The sequence below is a fragment of the Curcuma longa genome, chromosome 16, assembly GCF_044706935.1.
Source record: "Curcuma longa cultivar G26 ecotype Majalengka, Jawa Barat chromosome 16, ITB_CL_G26_1.1, whole genome shotgun sequence".
NCBI classification, from domain to species: Eukaryota; Viridiplantae; Streptophyta; class Magnoliopsida; order Zingiberales; family Zingiberaceae; genus Curcuma; species Curcuma longa.
In genome coordinates this window covers 2,939,366-2,961,142 of record NC_133876.1, presented here as the reverse complement: position 1 = coordinate 2,961,142, position 21,777 = coordinate 2,939,366, and the positions used below count along the sequence as shown (strand labels likewise).

Below are 21,777 nucleotides of genomic sequence, written 5' to 3'. Positions count from 1 at the left end.
TTTATGATGATCAATTCTGATTCGAGTTGGATTCGAATCGGATTCAATTTGGCTTGATCAGGTTTAAAATCAATTTGGTTTAAGTTGCTGGTCAATTCAAGTTCGGTTCATCCGGTTCAAGCCTAGTTCAAGCACCGGTTGAAGCCCGGCCCAATTCAGGCTGGCTCTTCACGCGTTAAAAGCTCTCCTCCGGTTCAGCGCAAAAGGGGACTCGGCCACTAGGGTTACTGTTGTTTCTCATCGCGATTTCTTCGTCTTCCTCGCCGAGCTACCGTCGCAATTTCTCCGTCAACCTTCCTCTCTCCGATCAGCACACGAGCGGCGGCCGACAACCTCTACGAGCGACGAACACCGACGCCACCGTAGGAGACCTCGCCGTGAGCGGAGTGCTTGGTGAGCGACTTCTTTATCCCCGACGGTCGCGGATCTATCGCCGTCGCCGGCGGCTTTCCGCACAGCAGTGAGCGCCGTCGTGGGCGGAGTGCCCGGCGGAGCTCACTGTCCATCCGCATCCACCGGAGTCCAGCACGGGACGCTGGGCTGTTCCCGACCGTATCCTCCACCGAGAACACGAGGTAAGGCTTGGTTTGGTCCTAATCTTGTCTGCGGTTTGCAGCAGGTGATTCTCTTCCTCTAAGTGTTCGCTCTAACTTAAAAATGAGTGCTTTCTTCTACGTAGGTGCTTTGGTATAGCCATTTAAGAATCCATTGAACACACACCATTCTGTATTCAATTAATATAACTTGCAAAAATTCATTAATCACAAGGTAATTCTTATAGAGTCTCAATTCACTGTGACTGTGAATGCAGGCTGTTGCTGGCTTAGCTGCTGATGGTAGGCAGATTGTTGCACGAGCAAAATCTGAAGCAGCAAGTTGTGAGAGGTCTGTAAAAAATAGATCCTATAAGTTCATTTAGGCGATAATTAAGATGCTAAATGTAATATAAATATATTATTCATCTTTTAATTAATTAATATCTGCATTAACTAATTGATTCTCAAGATTCACTATGCAACTTTTCACACATTATATGGAAGGAACAACTTTCTTTTAGTAGTTTGTCATGCTTTTCAATTTCTACAACATGTGCAGAGTATATGGGGAACCCATACCTGTTAAGGAACTTGCAGATCGTGTTGCAAGTTATGTTCATCTTTGTACACTCTATTGGTGGCTCAGGTAGGATTATACTCCTTGTTTTTTTTTTTGGTGCTTATTTCTGAAGATTATCATATGCATGACAATGTTTGCCTTGCTGTTGTAGGCCTTTCGGCTGTGGGATTATTCTTGGTGGTTATGACAGAGAGGGACCTCAATTATACATGATTGAACCCTTTGGAATATCATATGTAAGTTCTCATATTTGTCTACAAACATTTATTTGGAGTCTCCACATAGATTATATACTTCTCTTGTACAACCAAACAACAACATCAAACAAACCGTGATTATCAACTATTTAGAATTGGCACTACGTATCTCACCATTCAACTATATGTAAAGGCTATCTCATTAATAGTATCCATGTGCTTTATGTGACCTTAAATTGTGTTAGAGTTTTCTTTGGTTTTTTTATGACTCATTGCTTCAACTCAAGTGGATTTTACATGTCCTTATATTTCTCTTTCTTTTCAGCTGGTATCTCTGGGTGTTTGTCATCATGTTCTTGTTGCTGAATATTAATGGTAAGATACCGTCTAGAACTTTTTCTTTAGAAGTGAATGTTTTCTTTTGTATTTTTAGTAGGTTTAGATACAATTTTCAAGATTGTGCAAATTTATGTAGGAATTTTCCTTAGGTTCTTTTGAAATACCAAACATTTTGTGTTGCAAATATTCTAAGGTATAAATAAGATGGAATAAGAAATTAGCCAAAAATTTGGATTTCTCCATTATTCAAGGTTCCTTCAACTGAGCTTATGCATTCACAAATTGGACTAAACCAACTTATTTTTCTTGTGCAGGTTGGCCAACTTATTTTTCAGGTTGGCACACATATTTTTGGATATCATTCATTCCTCTTATTGTAAGTATTTCTTTCACATAACTTGTAGTTTATGTACATTTGCCATAACCCATGGTTGGCATCTTAGATCAGTTGCCATAACTTGTTTTTGGCTTTAAATCCATATGGTTTTTTTCATGTAGGGTCATCATTCAACTTCTCTGCAGCTACAACACACTGCCTCTCTATGCTATTGTCACCCAGGTACAACGATACACTTGAAACCCCCTTAATCTAGTACTAGTAGATTGTTAACAGCAATGTAACTAACTAACTTTTGTTTGTGTTAAAGATGGGGAGTTACTTCAAAAAAGCTATTTTCTATGAGCATGTGTAAGAGGGGCTTCTAGGTTGGGCGCATAAGGTAAAGAAGCGCAAGGCTGGAAAGCCGGGCAATGGTCTCACCAAAACAAATAAAAGTGAGGATGAATCTTCGAGGCTGGTCGAGATGCAAAGTCACGATGGACAGAGAAGTGAAGGTGCTCATTTTGTTGATTGTTGGTGATTCATGTCTATCATATTTTGGAATTGTATTTTGTATGCACCATATATATGTACTTTATGGGAGCATAACATGTTATGTACTTTTTTTGATTTGATGATTCTGTTTGTTTGTAATATTGATACATATAACTTTATGGATATGATTTACTTTTAATATAATTAGAGTCTTTTTAAAGATGATTGTTATTCTTATATAAATTTAACTATATAAATTGAATTCTAAATTTTAATTTTTTATAATAAAATTGTGGTTATAATTTATACCCACAGAAAAATGTCATATGGCTATAAGCTATACCCACGGAAAAAAGGTTGTGGGTAATTATCTAGTAATTATTTGTGACAGTTTTTACTTCTGTCACTAAAACCTATAGTGACGCAATAAAATCCGTAGGTATAATTCGAGGCATTTTCTGACGGTAATGGATACCGTCACTATATGTTACACCCACGGCAAAAAAATCGTAGGTAAAGGCACATTAAATATGACGGACATAAACGTCCGTGGGTATAGGTTTTTGAGGTCTATACCCACGGTTTTCATGCTTTTACCTACGATTTTTTACCGTGGGTATATGGCATTTTTCTTGTAGTGGTGTAATCGATCAGCTGATCGATTACACACCTTGGTAATTGATCAGCTGATCGATTACCAAGCCTCATGGGAGATCGCCTGGTAATCGATCAGTTGATCGATTACCAGCCTGGTAATCGATCACCTGATCGATTACCAGTGTTAATGAGGAAAAAGTAGCGATGTTTAATCGATTGTTTGATCGATTAAACACCTCGGTTCAAATTGGAAACTTCTGAAATCTTGCCAAAATCTTCGAATTGATTGATCTAAATCATACCATGTTTAGGATTCAATCATACCATGTTTATGGCTCAAATTATATCATATTTATGGGATGGCTAGGCTATAAAAGAAGGGGGTTGCCAAGGGTTGAAGAACACACGAAGTTAATCTTTGGTGGCCAAGACTCTCTCGGCAGCCAACCTCTTCTTCTTCTTCCTCTTCTCCTTTTGTCCAGACAAAGAGAAGGAAGGAAGTTTTGCTAGCCATCGGAGAAGAGAATTCTGGTGGAGAAAATTTTCGAAGGATCGTTGCCCACACAACATTCGAGAAAGGGAGAGGAATACAGCAGAAGATCAAGAGGTCTTCGGGTACAAACTTCATTCTTCACAACCGTCCGAAGAAAGGTATAATTTAATGTTTCCGCATTAATTAAATTATGCTTTTCATATTGGATCCTGTAAACCAAACACAAGAGCCCAATGATCTAAACGAGTCGATCAAACTTCGTTTGATCGACTATGAGGGCAACTTGAGATCGTTTCCGAGAAAATTTTTGTTCTGCAAGAATCTACCGGAACGAGTTTTTCAAGACTTTCGACACGTGATCAGCGAGTGCCGAGGTCAAAGCTTGAGGTTAAGACTCGAGGCCGAGATGAGGTCGGCACGTGATGTCGAGTAAGGGAGTCAGGACTCAAGGCTAAGATGAGGTCGACGTGTGATGTTAAGCGAGTGTCGAGGCCGGAACTCGAGGTCAGGACTCGAGGCCAATATGAGATTGGCACGTGATGCCAAGCGAGTGCCAAGTCCGGAGATCGAGGTCGAGATAAGGTCGACACATGATGTTAAGTAAGGGAAGTCTGGACTCGTGGCCAAAATGAGGTCAATACATGAAGGTAAGTGGGTACAGAGATTAGGTCCTACACCTTAGGGACAACTACCATCAGGACTTGGGGGTGTTGGTATATTAATTGCCCACCTCTTGAATATTTCTAATCTTTCTTAATGATTCTACTCCTTCTTGTTTTACAACCAAGTGATGTTCCAACAGCAACCACGTGTCAGTCTAGAGACTCCACCATATCACAAACCTTCCCGATTAGTCTAGTCAGAGGCATAGTTCGACTGACTGGACTTGAGTGTTTTAGATCGTTCTGGACACATTTTGCGAACCAAATTATAGACATGGTTCCAAGATAAGCTATCGTATTAAATGCACATGATACCTATAATCGCTTATCAACCTTATCATTGGTGTGTTTTCTAGTGGCATTAAATGACAACATACGCTATCTTTCTTGTGCCTTGTTGAAGGTGTGTACAAGTGATATTGCTGTCGTGTATACAAATTGAATGGCACAAATGCTCCCGTATTTCTATTTTTGAACATCTAACAATCGAGTTTGAACCTTCACACTTTCCAAGGCATTGTTACGCCAGTCCTGGATAAGAGAGATATTTCCTTGTGACATGACCATTGGGATGGGATTCAATCTTTCTTTAGCTTTATTCGACAGTCCCGCGAGAAACCAAAACAACCCTAAGGTATATTTGCCAAAGTGTATGTATTGTTTAAACCACATCATTTCTTATTCGCCTCCTCTTCCTTTTGTGCCTTCTTCTATCTTTAGCATTCGGCGACAATCATACCCTAGTAAGTTTTAGTATTATTCCCCCTTCTCTTTCCCTTCTTCATGGCAGTTGACCCTGCTCTGATTTTGTGGTATGAAACTCAAAGATCAACGTGTACCTATGGTGGCATCATAATACTTAGAGAGCAATATGGTATTCCATCGGACCATCGGATTCGGATTCCGACACTAGAACATCGTCTTCATGAGCCACCGCCAAGCTATGTCACCTTCTTCAAAGGTCAATTGGCGGGCGATCTTAGATTTCTCATACCCTCATTTCTTCAAAACTTGGCTTTTTTACTTTCAGTGTTCCCTTGCCTAATTTGCTCTAAATTCATACCGCCTAATTTGTAGTGCACATATCATCTCGTAAGCGTATCAAGTTCCCTTAGACTCGGTTACCTTTCACTACTTTTTCTATCTGAAATGAGGAGAGCCCGAAGTAACATATTGGGAAATAAGATCAGGCTGCAACTTCTTAGATAAATACCCTACTTCCCACAAGGGATGGAAGAATAGATATTTCTTCATCAAACCTCCTTATCCTTATACTTGACCCACCACTTGCATCCCGAGATGCCTCCTCAACTGGACTTGGGACAGTATAAGTTAGAGTCTACTTATTTATCCATGGTGGATATCTTCTCTCGACTGAAATTCGACGTGAACATTTTGGTGAATAATGAAGCCCTCCTGTACCAAGCCGGTTTGAGCCCAAATGTTATCTTTTTGGAAGAGAGACTGAGTAAGGATTCTATTCTCTATTATACTTTTATTTATACTGACTATTTTTTTATTTTATGTAGACCGCACCATGTTGAGTGCTTCAGTTAATAAGGTTTTGAAATGGGAAGCAACAACGACTGATAGCTAGTGGATTTCAGAAGATGCAACAGAATCTTCAACTGTTGAAGTGTCTAGTGGCCAGCTAGTGGAGGTTGAGGCTTCTAAGGCCTTGACTTTAGGGCCCATAAATTCTTCATTGTGAAAAGAACTTCTTGATCAGCCTTCCAGCTACAGTTTCTAAGGAGGATAAAGGAGCAATCCTGAAAGTCTACCCTAAGACTCAATCGAAAAAAAGGAGTTAAGTCCATTTACAGGTCTCTTCCTCAGAAGCAGGGGTGATCCACTATTTGTCTAAGAAGGATCTTCCTATGGCTAATGTCCCTACTAGCTCCTTAGAGGGAAGTCCTCCAATGGCCCTATTACCTCGAGATACGCATCTTAAGAGTCGTACCAAACATCGACATGACCAACAGAACAAACCTATTCCAATTCCAATTCTAGATTGTACCTCCACTAGGTCAGTATCTGAGACTCGGTTACATCGGTATAGTACTCTTCCTCCTCGCGCCCCCTGAGTTACTTACGATAAGCTAGACGAGCTCTCTAAATAGGCTGTAGACAACTTCTGTAGGTATGAAACTGAGATCTTGCCTTGTTTAGACCTTAAGGCTCTAAGTGAGCACCTTAATGGTTCCTTTGCCAAGGTATGAATATCGAATGCTTTGTTTAACTTTAGGGCGATTATTTGGCGTAAAGATTTGTGCAGACTCTTAAGGAATGCCAAGAGCTTCTGAGGCATCTTCCTCAGATGACCTCGGAGCACCGACAACTGGAAACCCAAGTGGTTGAACTTAAGAACCAACTGAAAGCTCCGACCAGAGATATTAAAGAAGCTAGGGCTAGGGCTTTAGTGGAAAAAGCCCGTTTAGAAGCAGAGGCTGCCAAACTTGATGTCGAGACATCTCAAGCCGAGATGAAAAAAATGCATCAAGCTGCCGAGCTCCAGTTAGAAGAACTTAGTTGTTGGGAGTAATCTCTAGAGAAGGTTAAATCAACCTTTTGAAAGGCTGAGAGAGAGGTTCAGAAAGTCAGGGAAGAAGCTAAGGCTTTTAAGAAAGAATCTGACTAGGCTAAAGAAAAACTAGCATCCCTTCACACCCAACAAGGAAAAGTTCATCATGATCTTCGTGACGCAGTATCTAATAGATAGGACCTGGAGCAACAATTTTTCAAGGAGAGCAAAAAGAAAGAGAAAATTCTTTCTAATCTGGAGTCTATAAAGAAAGAGCTAGCAGATTATAAAGGAGGAGAAGAAGAGCGTTGGGTGGAACGGAAGACAACCTTTCTTACTTCCCAAGAGTACCATAACCTACTAGGGATTCTGACGGGCAAAATGTTAAAATATGGGATTGGAGGAGCAGGTTGTCAATTTCTCCAATCAAGACTTATACCAAGAGGGACCGACCTAAGTTTCTTGAACCCCTAAAAAGTTTGGGATGATCTATCTCCTTTCGAGAAATTAGAATAGTCACTTTGGTATAATAATCTTAGTTATTATCTTATACTTTTGTTGGAAGTGTTTATCATTAATCTTAATGTTAATGTTAGACAACTTTTCACTAGTTGTAAGATTTTTCCCAAAGCCTTGAACTTAAATCTTTTAATAAATTTGCACTACTTATTAGGAGTATATATTAAGTAATAGACGACGATATATAGGGATTAGATAGTAACCTACTCAAACAAATTGTATTACTTACCCTGAATATGAACTAAGTGAAGGACAAGGATATATAAGGGTTAAATAACAACTTACTTAATCAAACGATAGTACTTACCTAGGGTAATGGTACATCAAAATTCAGAGCCACATATTGAGGATTTGGTATACCAATCTTGTTGGAGGTAAAATCACGGGCTCGAGACTCGGTGTTCCAAGCCTATCATAATACAAAGTCGTGAGCTCTAGGCTCGGTGTTCCGGGTCTGTCATAAGACAAAGTCGTCAGTCATGAGGGCTCAGTATTTCGGTCTTGTCATAAAGCAAAGTCACGAGCTCAGAGCTCATTGTTCCAAGCCTATCATAAGACAAAGTCGCGAGCTTGGGGCTCGGTGTTCCGGGCCTGTCGTAAAGCAAAGTCGCGAGTCGGGCTCGATACTCCGGGCTTGTCGTAAGGTAAAGTTGCAAGCTCGGGGCTCCGGACTCTGTCATAAGACAAAGTCGTGAGCTCGGTGCTTGATGCTCCCGGCCTGTCGTAAGGTAAAGTCGCGAGCTCATAGCTCGATGCTCTAAGCCTATCATAAGGCAAAGTCATGAGCTCGAGGATCAATGCTGTAGACCTGTCGTAAGACAAAGTCATGAGTTCAGAGTTCGGTGCTCCGGGCTTATCATAAGATAAAGTCGCAAACTCGGGACTCCGGACCTGTCATAAGGCAAAGTCACAAACTCGAGGCTCAGTGTTCCATGCTTAAGACTTTTAAAGCATTTAAATATTAAATTTATGAAGCAATACTATAAAAATTAATGACCCGATGAATAAATTAAGATAAATAGAGTTAAAGAAGATATCCTGATGATTTGGAGAGAGTATAACAAAGTGTCCAGCTCAATAATAAGGGCGAATGATGAATCAGCCTGATGGAGAAAGCAAATATATGAAAATCGATGCCTTACTAGAAGTTATAAGATCCTAACACTATTCACAAAGGCTAAATTGTTATAGCATCATGAAAATCAATATTGTGCAGTCATAACTATTCCGATATTGGATCTCTATCCCCAGAAAAGACACGGTAAGAAAGCCTGAATCTCAACTAATAAAGAAAAAAAATCCTATTGTTGAAGAAATATTATCTAAACCATCTTTGAGAGAAAGGAGTTTTACGCCAAGAAGAAATAACAATTGAAGAGTAATTGAAAGTTTTTGAGTAATCCCCAAACTACAGTAGCTTCAATGAAACCTTATGTGTCATTTTGATATGAATATATATCGAGTATTCTGTAATATCTTAGATCATCATAAAAAATACTTGGCAATATTATATTTCTAATATTGATGAAATAATTTAAATTTGTCACAGCCCTTCGTTGGCAAGGTCAGTCTGTCATCAACTTCAGGCTTTAGATTTGCTAGTAATGGGAGAGACCACTTGCTTTTGCGATCCATCCACGACTATGTCCGAGTACAGGGAGATTGAGCTCTGAGAAAGGTAAGTGCTAATGAATGTTGTTGGTCCAAGACCAAGAGAGTTTTTGGAAGCACCTGAGAGTTTCTAGAGACACTTCAAGTGAATAAATATTAAATGAAGCAATACTGTAAGAATTAGTAATCTGATAAATGAATTATAAGATAAAGAGCGTTAAAGAAAATATCCTGATGATATGGATACAAGCTTATGCTCAATGTTGAGGCTTTATTTCAATAATGGTAGGAATGACTTCTTATCTGATGATATTTGCTAAAGAGTATATGTCTTGAGTCGACATCGTCGCTAACAATTCAAGAAATATGTTAACTGCCATAATAGTCTTCATTGTCTTCAAATACTTACTTGGACTGTGCAGCTAGAATATTGCTACAAATTCAAAATCACCAATATCATTGGATAGAAGAGCACAAATTAATAACAACAATGATCACCAATTCTTCCTTTAAAGGGTGTAATTATCATTTCTAGGTATACAACTCCATGAATAATTAGTCTACTAGTAAATGCAGGAACAACAACAACTTTAATCGACCTTCGAATATTATTTGGATATTATGCATTAGTCCATTATGATGTGGTAATAAAATTTACAGAAATAGATGAAGATGCTTCCTTAATGTAGCTCTTTGAGAATGCTTTAACATGGGGAATACAGATACTGAGGCTTGAAGAATAACTGACCAGTACAGAAATTGCTCACTATAAATATGCACACCCTCCAAGTGTGCTTGAACATCTTTGATAATATACACTAGATCAACCCCTTATCATCATTTTGGACATCAAGAACATGGATGTTGTTGGGAATCCTATGCGATAAAATCAAAAATCGCAGCGAAAAATAGTATCCCTCGAGCAATCTATGTGAAAAACTCGTACAAATTAAAACTACAAAAATTTTATCTAATAGAATTCACCTTTGATGCGTGCCCTCCACTTATCCCGCTCATCCAAAGGTCGTTAGATCTCTAGCACGTTCAAGTGTCCGTGCCTCTATGTGTATCCACACGAACACTCACTTTTGGAGAAAGGTGGATGTGCTAACAACCTTTGTGGATATTGGCTAAGAGAGGAAAGAGGGATTTCGGCCAAGTGAGGGAAGAAGGAAGAAAATGAACCACCAAAGAATTTTTGCAAGAAAAACTCTTTTATACTCATGCCATAAATACCAAAGGTTTTAGGCTTTTGGTATTCTTCATCAATGCATGATTAATCTTATTAATCATGCATGATAACTCCCATACATATAACCTCCTCCTCTTCATTGCATGATTAATCTACATTAATCATGCATGATTAATCAAAATCCAATTTGGCTTAATTTGAGCCTAACTCAAATTCAACTCATGCATGATAACTTCCATGCATGTAACTTTCTCTTTTTTATTGCATGATTAATCCACATTAACATGCATGATGAATCAAAATTCATCTTGGTTTAATTTGAGTCTAACTCAAATTCAACCAACTTTAGTTTAACTCATGTCTAGGCCATCTTGTTCCTTTAGTGAAACTAAAATGAACTCATCTTCAAATAGAGTGTTATTTGTGTGTGATCCTATAGGTTCTTGTAACGTTGTTAATGTCTCTAAAACTCATTATAGAAACATAAGCAATGAGCGACATCTAGCAATGCATCATTGCTACCCAAGTGACAAGAATGTCGAGATCCGACATAACCTTCATGACTATGATAATGTATGACAATGTCCTTCTATCCTCGATATCTAGATTGATCAATGAGGCATAGACCGTATCATCCTCTTATCAATCTTTATGTTTCTTGATCTCCAAGTAGATTCACTCAAGCAAATGAGCTCAATATCTCATATTGACTCATTTGATCATAGTCATGCATTTCGTAATCCTACTCTATCAAGAGGTCGTAAGAGATCACTCCTGTTATATGGGAGGGATAGATCCTATCTACATCACTCACATCCCTCTGCATAATTTGTTACATACCCAGTGATTGCCTTTATCACTACAAAAAACCCTTAATTAGCGATGAAATTTGCGACGAATTTTAAAAAAAATTCATCGCAAAATGTTTTGCAATGAACTTTGCGACGAATCCTAGTTCGTTGGTATAAACTCGTCACCAATTTTTACGATGAAAATTTTGTATTTCGACGCAAATTTTAGCGACGAAAAGCTATTTTCATCGCCAAATTCGTTGCAAATCTACGACGAATTTATGTTCGTCGCAGATTTGCAACGAATCAAATTCGTCGTAAATCTGCAACGAAAATAGAATTCGTCGCTAATATGCAACGAACTTAAATTCGTCGCAGAATTCGTTGCAAATTTGCGACGAACTTTGACAAGGTTGTCAAACTCGTGATTCCAGTGTCGACTCGGTTAGGGGTGCACAAACTCGTATCGTAAATTCGTATCGTAAACTCGTACGAGTTTACAGATAATCCAAAAAAGAGTTATAAAATGTCAAATAATATATATTTGATCATAACTTCATAAGAACAATCACTATTTCACATATCTAATAAAAAAGCATAAACATAGTTATCAACAACATGTTTTCACATATAAAAAAAGACTAAACATGAAAATTTAACATGAAAAGATATGAAATTTTCAAAATTTATGTTTCAACATCAAGTTACAAAATGACAAATTTAAAATTTCATACAAAAATAGTCCAATAGATACACCAAATAAGCTTCCATTGTCCAAATTTGATAAAAGGAAACATCAACAAAGATTTCCTTTGTTTATCGAGTTTACCGAGTTTGACCGAGTTGACTCGCGAGTTTACGAGTTTACAAGGGGGGGACCGATTTTAAGCTGATTCAACACGGAATTGAAATAATAGTTCGTAAACTCGTAAACTCGCCGAGTTGACTCGCGATTTTGACAACCTTGAACTTTGATTCGTCGTAAATTTACGACGAATAAAATTCGTTGCAAATCTGCGACGAAACTAGAATTCGTCGTAGATTTGCGACGAATCTGAATTTGTCGTAGATTTGCAACAAATTTGTATCGTCGCTAATTTGCGACGAATATGATTCGTCGCAAATCAACGACGAAAATGAAATTCGTTGCAAATCTGCGACGAATTCTGCAACGAAAATGGTTTTCGTTGCAAAATATCACTACGATAGATTTGCGACGAATTTATTTTCGTCGCAGAATTCGTCGCAAATCTGCAACGAATTCCATTTTCATCATAAAATTTGTCGTAAAATTTAAAAAATAATTCCTATTCTACTTATTTATTGATTATTCCGTATATACATAAAATATCGATCCAACCGGATCGATTCACAAATTATATAGAATCTATCGTCGCAAATATTAACATCCACATCCACAATATAATACACAATCAATAACAAAATTCATTTCAATATCAACATCCATATAACATTAATAACAAAGATCCAAATGATACAATCCATACAAAGATCCAAATGCTAAAATACATACAAAGATCAACAATAGACATGTGTACATGTTTATAAGTCCAAACCAACATCATATCAACGTGTGTACATCAACAAGCTGGATGATGACTTCTTTACTCTGGTACAATGTCAGATTTTGTTCTTCAGAGACTGCTGCTAAGTGAGGTCTCTACTTGAGAATTGTGGACCCATTCACCAATCGCCACGCAAGCATCCCCAACGGCACTGAGACAAAATAAGAATAAGAATAATTACCAAAGTGAAGCACTCAAAGATTTACCAGAACAGGTTGTACAAACACCGTCATACCACATGCAAGTTTTAAGCAAGTCACTGAATTGTATTTCGACAATAAAATGTCAAAAAGTGAAGCACCAGCTATCTACAAACATTTAAAAGAGGCTATTAATCACAGAGAACTGAGGTAGTTGTTAAATGAACTGTCAGGTGCTAAAGTTGCAACAGAAATCAAACATGAGCAGGAGAATTACCAAGTTGCCATAGCATTGAAATCATTCCTTTAATGTGTCATTAAAGCATAATAGTAGTAGCTACAAATTTAACAAATTGAATGCTGTAGATGCATAAAATTGCACTTAACATCAGCATCAAATATTTGACACTAGTGAACAAACCAACGATATAGAAGAATTCACTTTAACTAAGCATGTATTTGCATGATGCACAGATGATAGACAATTCAAATATGCACTCCTTGTGCACGGATAGTTTCAAATTGTTCCTTGTGCATGATGCACAGATGTTTGAACTTGAAGAAATATGAAGAATCAAACAATGTACACCAGATAGTTTATAATAGTAAAGTTAATTGAAAATACTGAGCAACATGAAAGGCTTGCTAATGTTTTTAGTATATGTTGGCTAGGCTAGCGGAAAAAAGAGAAAGTCAGGAATTAAAAGTTTCAATTAGAAAAATTCCTAAAATGAGCGAGACCCCAATGAATCAGAATAGTTTTCAATCGTTTTCAGGAAAAGACGAATCAAACAATAAAGCCATTACTAGCTACAGCTGGATGACCAACCATGTGCTGAACAATAGCTTGTTGGATATGGAATATCTGCAGTGATCTTTTAAATTTAAAAATACTGGTGAATTTTCTCACTAGTATTATTTCACTATGAAATCAAACGAGTTTCATTCACATTAAATAGCCACTTGTCTACAATAATAAATAAAATGGTTTCCAAACTGAATTGAATGAGAATGATCAATCTGAATTGAATAGATAGTTCGAATTGTACTTGAGAATCCAAACTTTCCGAAATCTCAAGCAAACCTCAAGCTCATGTTTTTAATGTATAGATTGTTCATTTTGACTTTGGAAAAGAAGACATATGATCTACTTATCCAATACAAAGAAAAGAGAAACCAAAGGAAAGGGATGCTAGCAACCGACCTGATTGACGAGCTGCTGGGGCTGCATGACCCGATCGACTAGAGACCGCGGCCTCGAGCTCGAACTCCTAGGAAGCACTTGCCTCTTCTGTTAAGTGCTAGTAACAGCGAAAAAATCATGTCAAAGAAATACCCTGGTTATCTTCCATTTATTAAAATCATAGAAAAAACAAAGATTTTCATCAGTACTTAAAAAAGAAATTAACTATTAACAAAAAATGGGATTGCCTAAAAATTGAAAACCTGGTAAAGAAATGTGAACCTAGTAAGCTTTAAGCTCATATAATAGTCATAAGACAATAACCAAAAACATTCTCTTGAAATAGATTAAACCAGTGCATACCTTGTTCATATCTGCAAGGGTTTCTAGGAAACTAGTAAGAGGCTTTGCATATTCCGCAAGACTGGTAACTTTATTTGTATCGAACGAACTAATTCCAGAACCTGTGAGGTCAATAGCACTGACTTTGAATCCACTGTCCTCTAGAAGTGCAATACTTTTGTACCAGCACCATGCACCAAAGCCACCACCATGAATCGAAGGAAAGGGATGCTAGCAACCGACCTGATTGACGAGCTGCTGGGGCTGCATGATCGGATCGACTAGAGACCGCGGCCTCGAACTCGAACTCCTAGGAATCACTTGCCTCTTCTGTCCGTTGCCAGGAAACCTCAAAGAGGACGACTTATCAAAGGTCGATTCCCCTGGGGCGCCCCCATTCTGCCGCAAGAGGAGAACAGCCGCTAGGGCCTGCTCGTGGGTCAGCACCGCCTCGTCGTGTCCCTTCCTCCCGGATCGACCGTTGTCAGTCCTATCTTCGGATCCGATACCGATCGCAGTGGCCACATCAGCCGACAAGGCCGGCAGGTGGTTCCCCGTCGCTTGCAGCCTCTGTTGCTGCTGCCGATGGGCTAAATCAGCATTGGAGAAACACGAAAGAACAGAGCCCATCCGCTTCGTATCAGAAGACGATCGACGATCGACGATTTTTGAGTGCGATGGAGGAATAGAAGGGAGGAAGATGACATACCTAGGTTGGAAGCTAGCTTCGTTGAAGAAATCTGGTCGAAGATGGAGTTTTCCGGCGGAGAGAAGCGGAGGAGCGAACGTTCAGCGCGAGAGAGAATGAGAGAAAGAAAAGGAATCGGGATCTAGGGCTTTTAATGTAATTTAGCGACGAATCTGGGATTCGTTGCAGATTTGGCGACGAATACTAGATTCGTCGCAGATTTGGCGACGAATCCTAGATTCGTCGCAGATTTGGCGACGAAAATCAAATTCGTTGCAGATTTTGCGACGAATCAAGGAATTCGTCGCAAAATACTTCCCCTTTGGCGCCAAGAGACTATTCTATTTTTTGTTAAAAATATTTTTATTTAGCGACAGAAAAATAAAATTCCATCGCTAATTAGCGACGAGATTTTAATTCCGTCTCTAATTTAGCGACGGAAAAATAAAATTCCATCGCTAATTTAGGAACGAATCAGGAATTCGTCGTATATTTGGCGACGAATCCTAGATTTGTCGCCAAATCTGCGACGAATTTATGGGATGCGTCGCCAAATCGACGGGTCACGGAGTCACGGCAGAACCAGCAATCGCGCGGGGAAGGAAAAAATCATGAAATTTGGCGACGAATTTGGATTCGTCACCAAATCTGCAACGAATTCATGGGATTCGTCGCCAAATCTGCGACGAATTCTTGGGATTCGTCGCCAAATCAACGGGTCACGGGGTCGCGGCAGAACTAGCAACCACGCAGGGAATGGAAAAAATCATGAAATTTGGCGACGAATATAAATTCGTCGCTAAATTCATCGTCAAATCTACGACGAATCATATTTCGTCGCCAATTGGCGATGAATCGTAGATTCGTCGCCAAATCTGCGACGAATTTGGCGACGAATTTATATTCGTCGCAGATTTGGCGACGAATCGTAGGCGACGAATTTGGCGACAAAAATTAGGTTATCGCAAAGTTTGCAACTAAACTATATTCGTCGCAAATGTCATTGCAAACTGGCGACCAAAATAAATTTCGTTGCAAAATTTATCGTAAATTTGCGACGAAAATTTTTCGTCGTAAATTTTCGTTGCTAATTCCTTGTTTTTTTGTACTGTATAGTCCACCCTGTTACGGGTGACGTTTGACGATACCAAAGTACATAACTTCTTATGTAGGGAACCGTAGTGACTTTAGGTCTAAGGACTATTCATACCATTAGTCACATGAGAAAGTTTATGCCACTCATATAATGATTCATGAAACTTTCTCATAGTGGATCAATTTAGTATACATTCTCTAATGTATACCTATATGTCAACTCGATATCCCATATCCATGACTTGTGAGATCAAGTCATCCAGTTAACCTACATGCTAGTCTCAATGCATTAACATCATCCCTGAATATTAACGGTTGACTAGGAATGATTAAGAGTAGTGTTCTCTATATCATCTCACTATCGATTCAAACAATCGATATGAACAAGCTATCCCAGGACATTATTATACTCAGTTATTTGGCACAAATACAAAGTAAGTATAATATGATACAAAATTCATGCCTTTATTAATAATAGAATATGATACAAAAGGTCCCTAGTCAATCATCACATAATATTAATTTTATTTGTGAATCATTATTAATTTCATTTAATTTTCTTCATCAAATATAACATTAGTTGTTTCTTCAACTTTTAATGTTTCTTTGTTATATACTCGGTATGCCTTACTTGTTGTTGAATAACCTAAAAATATTCCTGGACAAGTTTTGGATGTAAATTTTCCTAAATAGTCTTTAGTGTTAAGTATGTGAACTCTACATCCAAATACCTTAAGGTAATTCAAATTAGGTATTTTATTATTAAATATTTCATATGCTATTTTATTATGTCTTTTATTTATTAGAACTCTATTTTGAATATGACAGGCAGTACTTATTGCTTCAGTCCAAAATTTATTAGCGAGTCTGTATTCATTTAGCATGGTTCGGGCTGCCTCTTGTAGGGTTCTATTTTTACGTTCAACTATACCATTTTGTTGTGGGGTTCTAGGACAGGAAAATTCATGGTGGTATCCGTTGTCTTGACAGAATTTTGTGAATTTGGCATTTTCAAATTCACCACCATGATCGCTACGTATTCTTTTGATTTTTAAATCTTTTTCATTTTCAAGTAATTTACATAAAGTTGTAAATTTTTCGAATGTTTCATCTTTAGTTTTTAAGAATTTTACCCAAGTATACCTTGAGTAATCATCGATTATAACTAAGCAGTACTAGTTTCCGCTTAGTGACTTAGCCCCATGAGAATCGAAGAGGTCTAAGTGTAATAATTCAAGGATTGAGTTAGATTGGGTTTGACTAGTTGCCTTATGTGTAGATTTAGTTTGTTTTCCTTGTTGACAAGCATTACAAATTTCATTTTCTAAGTTTATTAAAGTTGGTAGTCCTTTTACTAATCCATTGTGACTTATTTTTGAAATAAGTCTAACATGTGTGTGACCCAATCTTCTGTGCCACAACCTAGTTTCCTCTTGCTGTGTTAATAAACACTTATTTGAGGATATTGGTAGGTCAATATTATAAATATTATTTTTTCTAATTCCAGTTAACTTAACTCCTAGGTTTTCTATGTTTTCAATTAAACATTTTGATTTAGTGAACCTAACTGTGTAACCTGAGTCACACAACTGACTTATACTAAGTAAATTAAATTCAAATTTTCAACCAATAATACTTTCTTAATTACAAAATTTGAATCTAATTCTATGTTACTTGAACCGATTACCTTTAATTTTCCATTGTTTCCGAAGGCAACAGATCCCAAGTCTTTGAATTTGAGTTTGGTGAATTTTTGTAACGCCCGCCCTTACCAGAGCCTTGACGGACGCTACAGTTTGTTCATTCATTCATTCATTCTACCATTATATACGAAAATCTACACTTAGCAGCGGAAAATTAAAACTTTCATAGCAAGCATAGATTCGTATACAGTAGATAGAATTATTAACATGATAAGTCTATAGGAAAACTTAATCACAATATTGTCAACCAACATGATAGTTTTAAAATAACTATAAATTGACATAAGCCAGGACTTCGTCACGTCAACACCACACACATCATTTCGTCCTGTCCTGTCGCCTCCGTCCATTGCTTAATACCTGTTAGGATCTGCAGCATAAGAAAGTAAACTATAAGCATAACGCTTAGTAAGCTCCTTTCCTACTCACAAAATCCGGACATCACATAAAAGCATAACATTTAAGTACATTACAACATGTAAGTCATAACATAATCATGTGCAATCATTTACCTTAACCTTTTCTTTCATTGTATGCATTAAACATGAATACCATACCATTTGTCTTTTCAAAACATATTATCTTAGTAGATAAAAATAATAAACATCATTGTTGGGGTCCCCTAGCTTGTACCCATTCATTCATTTGCGCGCCATTCCAAGTAGGTACGAGGTAGCAAATCTCGACCACTCGGTTACTAGGTCTTTTGTCTTTCGACCTAGGGACGTTCATTAGGTGTCCATTCCTTGGATCCCTTTCAGGTTCCGGTACAAGCTTCATTAAAGTAAAATAACTTTATACTTTCATTCATTTTCATTTCACAGGAATGTTCCTTTACATTTCTTTTCATTTCTTTTCATATCATGGTGAACATTCCCGTTACTTTGATCTCATTACATACATTCTTTACATTCTTGGTTAGAGTCTAACATAACCCTAAGGTTGTTATTTGCATTGACTCTAGCCCTTAACCATTCTTTAAGATGGTCAGAACTTCATTGGTTAGATTCAGTCTTTTGTTTAAACCTAACCTGAGTTGAACCAACTTGGTAAACCATCCTAAGCATAAGTTTTAGCTTCCGAGCTCTTAATCTTGCAAACATAGAGGGCTTAATCGATCAACCGATCGATTAAGTGCCCTTGTAATCGATCCAGAGATCGATTAGGGTCATCGTTCACAGAAAGCTCGGTAATCGATCAGGTGATCGATTACCCGGCCTGTAATCGATCACTTGATCGATTACGGCTCGTAGATTTTTCTCCCGAGGCTTGGTAATCGATCGGGTGATCGATTACCCCTCTTAATCGATCGGTTGATCGATCATTTGACGTAACTTTTGTTCCTCTTTAACCCTATTAATCGATCCCGTGGTCGATTACCCTTCTGGTAATCGATCCAGTGATCGATTACCAACCCTACTGATCATCAGATTTCAATTCACAGTATTTTACTGTTCTGTTAAACCCTACATGTTCCTCCATCTGTTAAACCCTTAGTTTAACTTACAGATCTATGTTGATCTAACATATACATGTTTATGTTAAAATTTTGTTACAGAAAACATGATCATAACTTAACTATTATCATTTATAACTATATACAACATTTATAACATGATTACTAATCTATTAAAACATTCTAAACATCTTAAACAGACTCAGTCTTAAAAACAGGACATAAACAACATAACAACATTCAGATAGGTAACATTCAAACTACATTAAAACAGACAACATAGTTAAATACAAACTGTCATAGATTCCATACATTTTCCAACTTAACACATTACCCAAACATGCAACTACATAGCCATTACGCTACAGGTGAGGGAGCTTACAGTGTTTTCTGAGGTTTCTAACGATTACCCAACAAGAAGCTAGTTCTCCTGGTTGAGGAAGCTTCGGCCAGAGAACAACAGAAGAGAGAGAGCTTCTTCGGTGAGAGAAGAAGAGCAGAACGCAGAAAAGCAAAAAAGCTGGTTTCGGTGCTAAGCAGAGGTTTTTTTTTATAAGGTTACCAATCGATAACCTTCGTTTAAAACCCCTTAATTAGCCATTAACCCCCATAAAACCCCGCGTTGTAACGCCAAGCCACCAAACGTTCCTTCGTTTGATTTTTAAGCTGCAATATAATCCCTTAACCTTTAACTATAATTCCTCTTGTACTTTTAATAAGAATCGTTCACTTGCCCATTTGGTCTAAAGCTTGCTACATAAATTGGAGGTCTTAGGTTCAAATCCTTGTTCCTCCCTATTTTTTTTCTTTTTTTTCTTTTCTTTTTCTTTAGCAAGGCTTACATAAACCCATTACAAGCAACGTTCTAAACCATAATTAAACATGAATTAGTATTTTACACTAATTCCTTTTATCAACATCAATCGATCATTTAATCTTTCATTTATCATTAAATATCCAGATATTATTGAAGGAAAAATTGGGGTGTTACAATCCTCCATACCTTCTAAAAAGTTCGTCCTCGAACTTAGAATAACTCTGGATATCTCCGTTTCATGTCATCTTCGCGTTCCCATGTCATTTCTTCAGACCGTTGATTTCGCCACAAGACTTTGACTAAAGGTACCTCCTTGTTCCTTAGTCTCTTGACATCCCGTTCTAGGATCCGTATAGGTTTACTTTCATAACTTAAATCCTCCTGGATTTGAACGGCTTGCGGCTCAATCACCTTGTCTGGATTCGGAATACATTTCTTTAGCATCGACACATGGAACACATTATGAATAGCGGCCATTTCTTGAGGTAGCTCGAGTTCATAAGCCACCTTGCCGACTCTTTTCAAGATCTTGTAGGGTCCCACATATCTCGGACTCAATTTCCCTTTCTTTCCGAACCTCATAATGCCCTTCATAGGAGCCACTCGGAGAAAAACAAAATCTCCGACATTGAACTCCAATGGCCGTCGTCGTTGATCAGCATAATTCTTCTGACGGCTTTGAGCAGTCTCTATCCTTTGACGGATATTCTGTATGGCTTGAGTGGTCTCCTTTATGAAATCCGTCTGGATTCCCATTTCCTTCTTTTCACCACCTTCGAACCAACAGATAGGAGATCTGCATTTCCTTCCATATAAGGCTTCATAAGGTGCCATGCCGATAGTAGCTTGATAACTATTGTTATAAGCAAATTCTGCTAAACATAAGTATCGACACCAGCTTCCTTTGAAATCCAAGGCACAAGCTCTTAACATATCTTCTAGTATCTGGTTCACCCTTTCTGTTTGGCCATCTGTTTGAGGGTGAAAAGCAGTACTAAACTTTAGCTTCGTGCCCAGAGCCTTATGCACACTTTCCCAAAACTGTGAAGTAAACCGACCATCCCTATCTGAGATAATGGTCTTGGGAATACCATGCAATCTGATGATCTCCTTAACATATAATTGAGCCAGTTGCTCAATAGAATACGTCATCTTGATTGCTAGGAAATGTGCTGACTTTGTTAATCTATCCACTATAACCCATATCCCATCATATCCATTTGTAGTCCTGGGAAGACCTGAAATGAAATCCATAGAAATATCTTCCCATTTCCACTCTGGAATTTGAATGGGTTGCAGAACTCCTCCTGGTCTTTGATGTTCTGCTTTGACTTGTTGACATGTCAAGCAGGTACTGACATGCTGGGCTACATCCCTCTTCATACCGGACCACCAGAATCTTACTTTCAAATCTTGATACATCTTGGTGGATCCCGGGTGCATAGCATAGGGAGTCCCATGAGCCTCTTCTAATATCTTCTTGCGTAGTTCCGGATCGTTAGGGATGCATAAACGATCCCTAAGGTATAATACCCCATCATCAGCAATCCGAAAACCTTCGGCTTTTCCTTCCTGGATCTCTTGCTTGATCTTTTGAAGACTTGGATCACCATTCTGTTTTACCAATATATCTTCGAACAATGATGGCACTATGGCCAGGGTCGAGAGTTGTCCAGAGATAACTTCGATCCCATAGCTCATAATCTCTTTTGCCAATGGTCGAGATAATACCGATAAAGACATCAAAGTGGCACTAGATTTTCTGCTGAGTGCATCTGCCACTTTGTTTGCCTTTCCCGGATGGTAAAGGATCTCACAGTCATAATCTTTTACTAATTCAAGCCATCTTCGTTGTCTCATGTTGAGATCCTTCTGCGTAAAGAAATATCGCAGACTCTGATGATCCGTGTAAATT

General features: G+C 38.1%; 2 long non-coding RNA genes and 1 pseudogene across 2 annotated transcripts; 2 read left to right on the top strand and 1 right to left on the bottom strand.

Moving 5' to 3' along the window:
- Positions 1 to 224: 224 nt before the first annotated feature.
- On the top strand, positions 225 to 1,352 carry LOC141847140 (uncharacterized). Its single transcript, XR_012603401.1, has 4 exons — positions 225 to 575; positions 812 to 885; positions 1,096 to 1,182; positions 1,268 to 1,352. It is a non-coding gene; the product is annotated as an uncharacterized LOC141847140 (long non-coding RNA).
- A 286-nt stretch (positions 1,353 to 1,638) lies between these two features.
- On the top strand, positions 1,639 to 2,601 carry LOC141847137 (uncharacterized). The gene is made up of 4 exons (XR_012603398.1): positions 1,639 to 1,688; positions 1,988 to 2,028; positions 2,151 to 2,211; positions 2,300 to 2,601. It is a non-coding gene; the product is annotated as an uncharacterized LOC141847137 (long non-coding RNA).
- Positions 2,602 to 7,807: 5,206 nt separating this feature from the next.
- On the bottom strand, positions 7,808 to 14,733 carry LOC141847581 (uncharacterized; annotated as a pseudogene).
- Between the last annotated feature and the right edge of the window lie 7,044 nt (positions 14,734 to 21,777).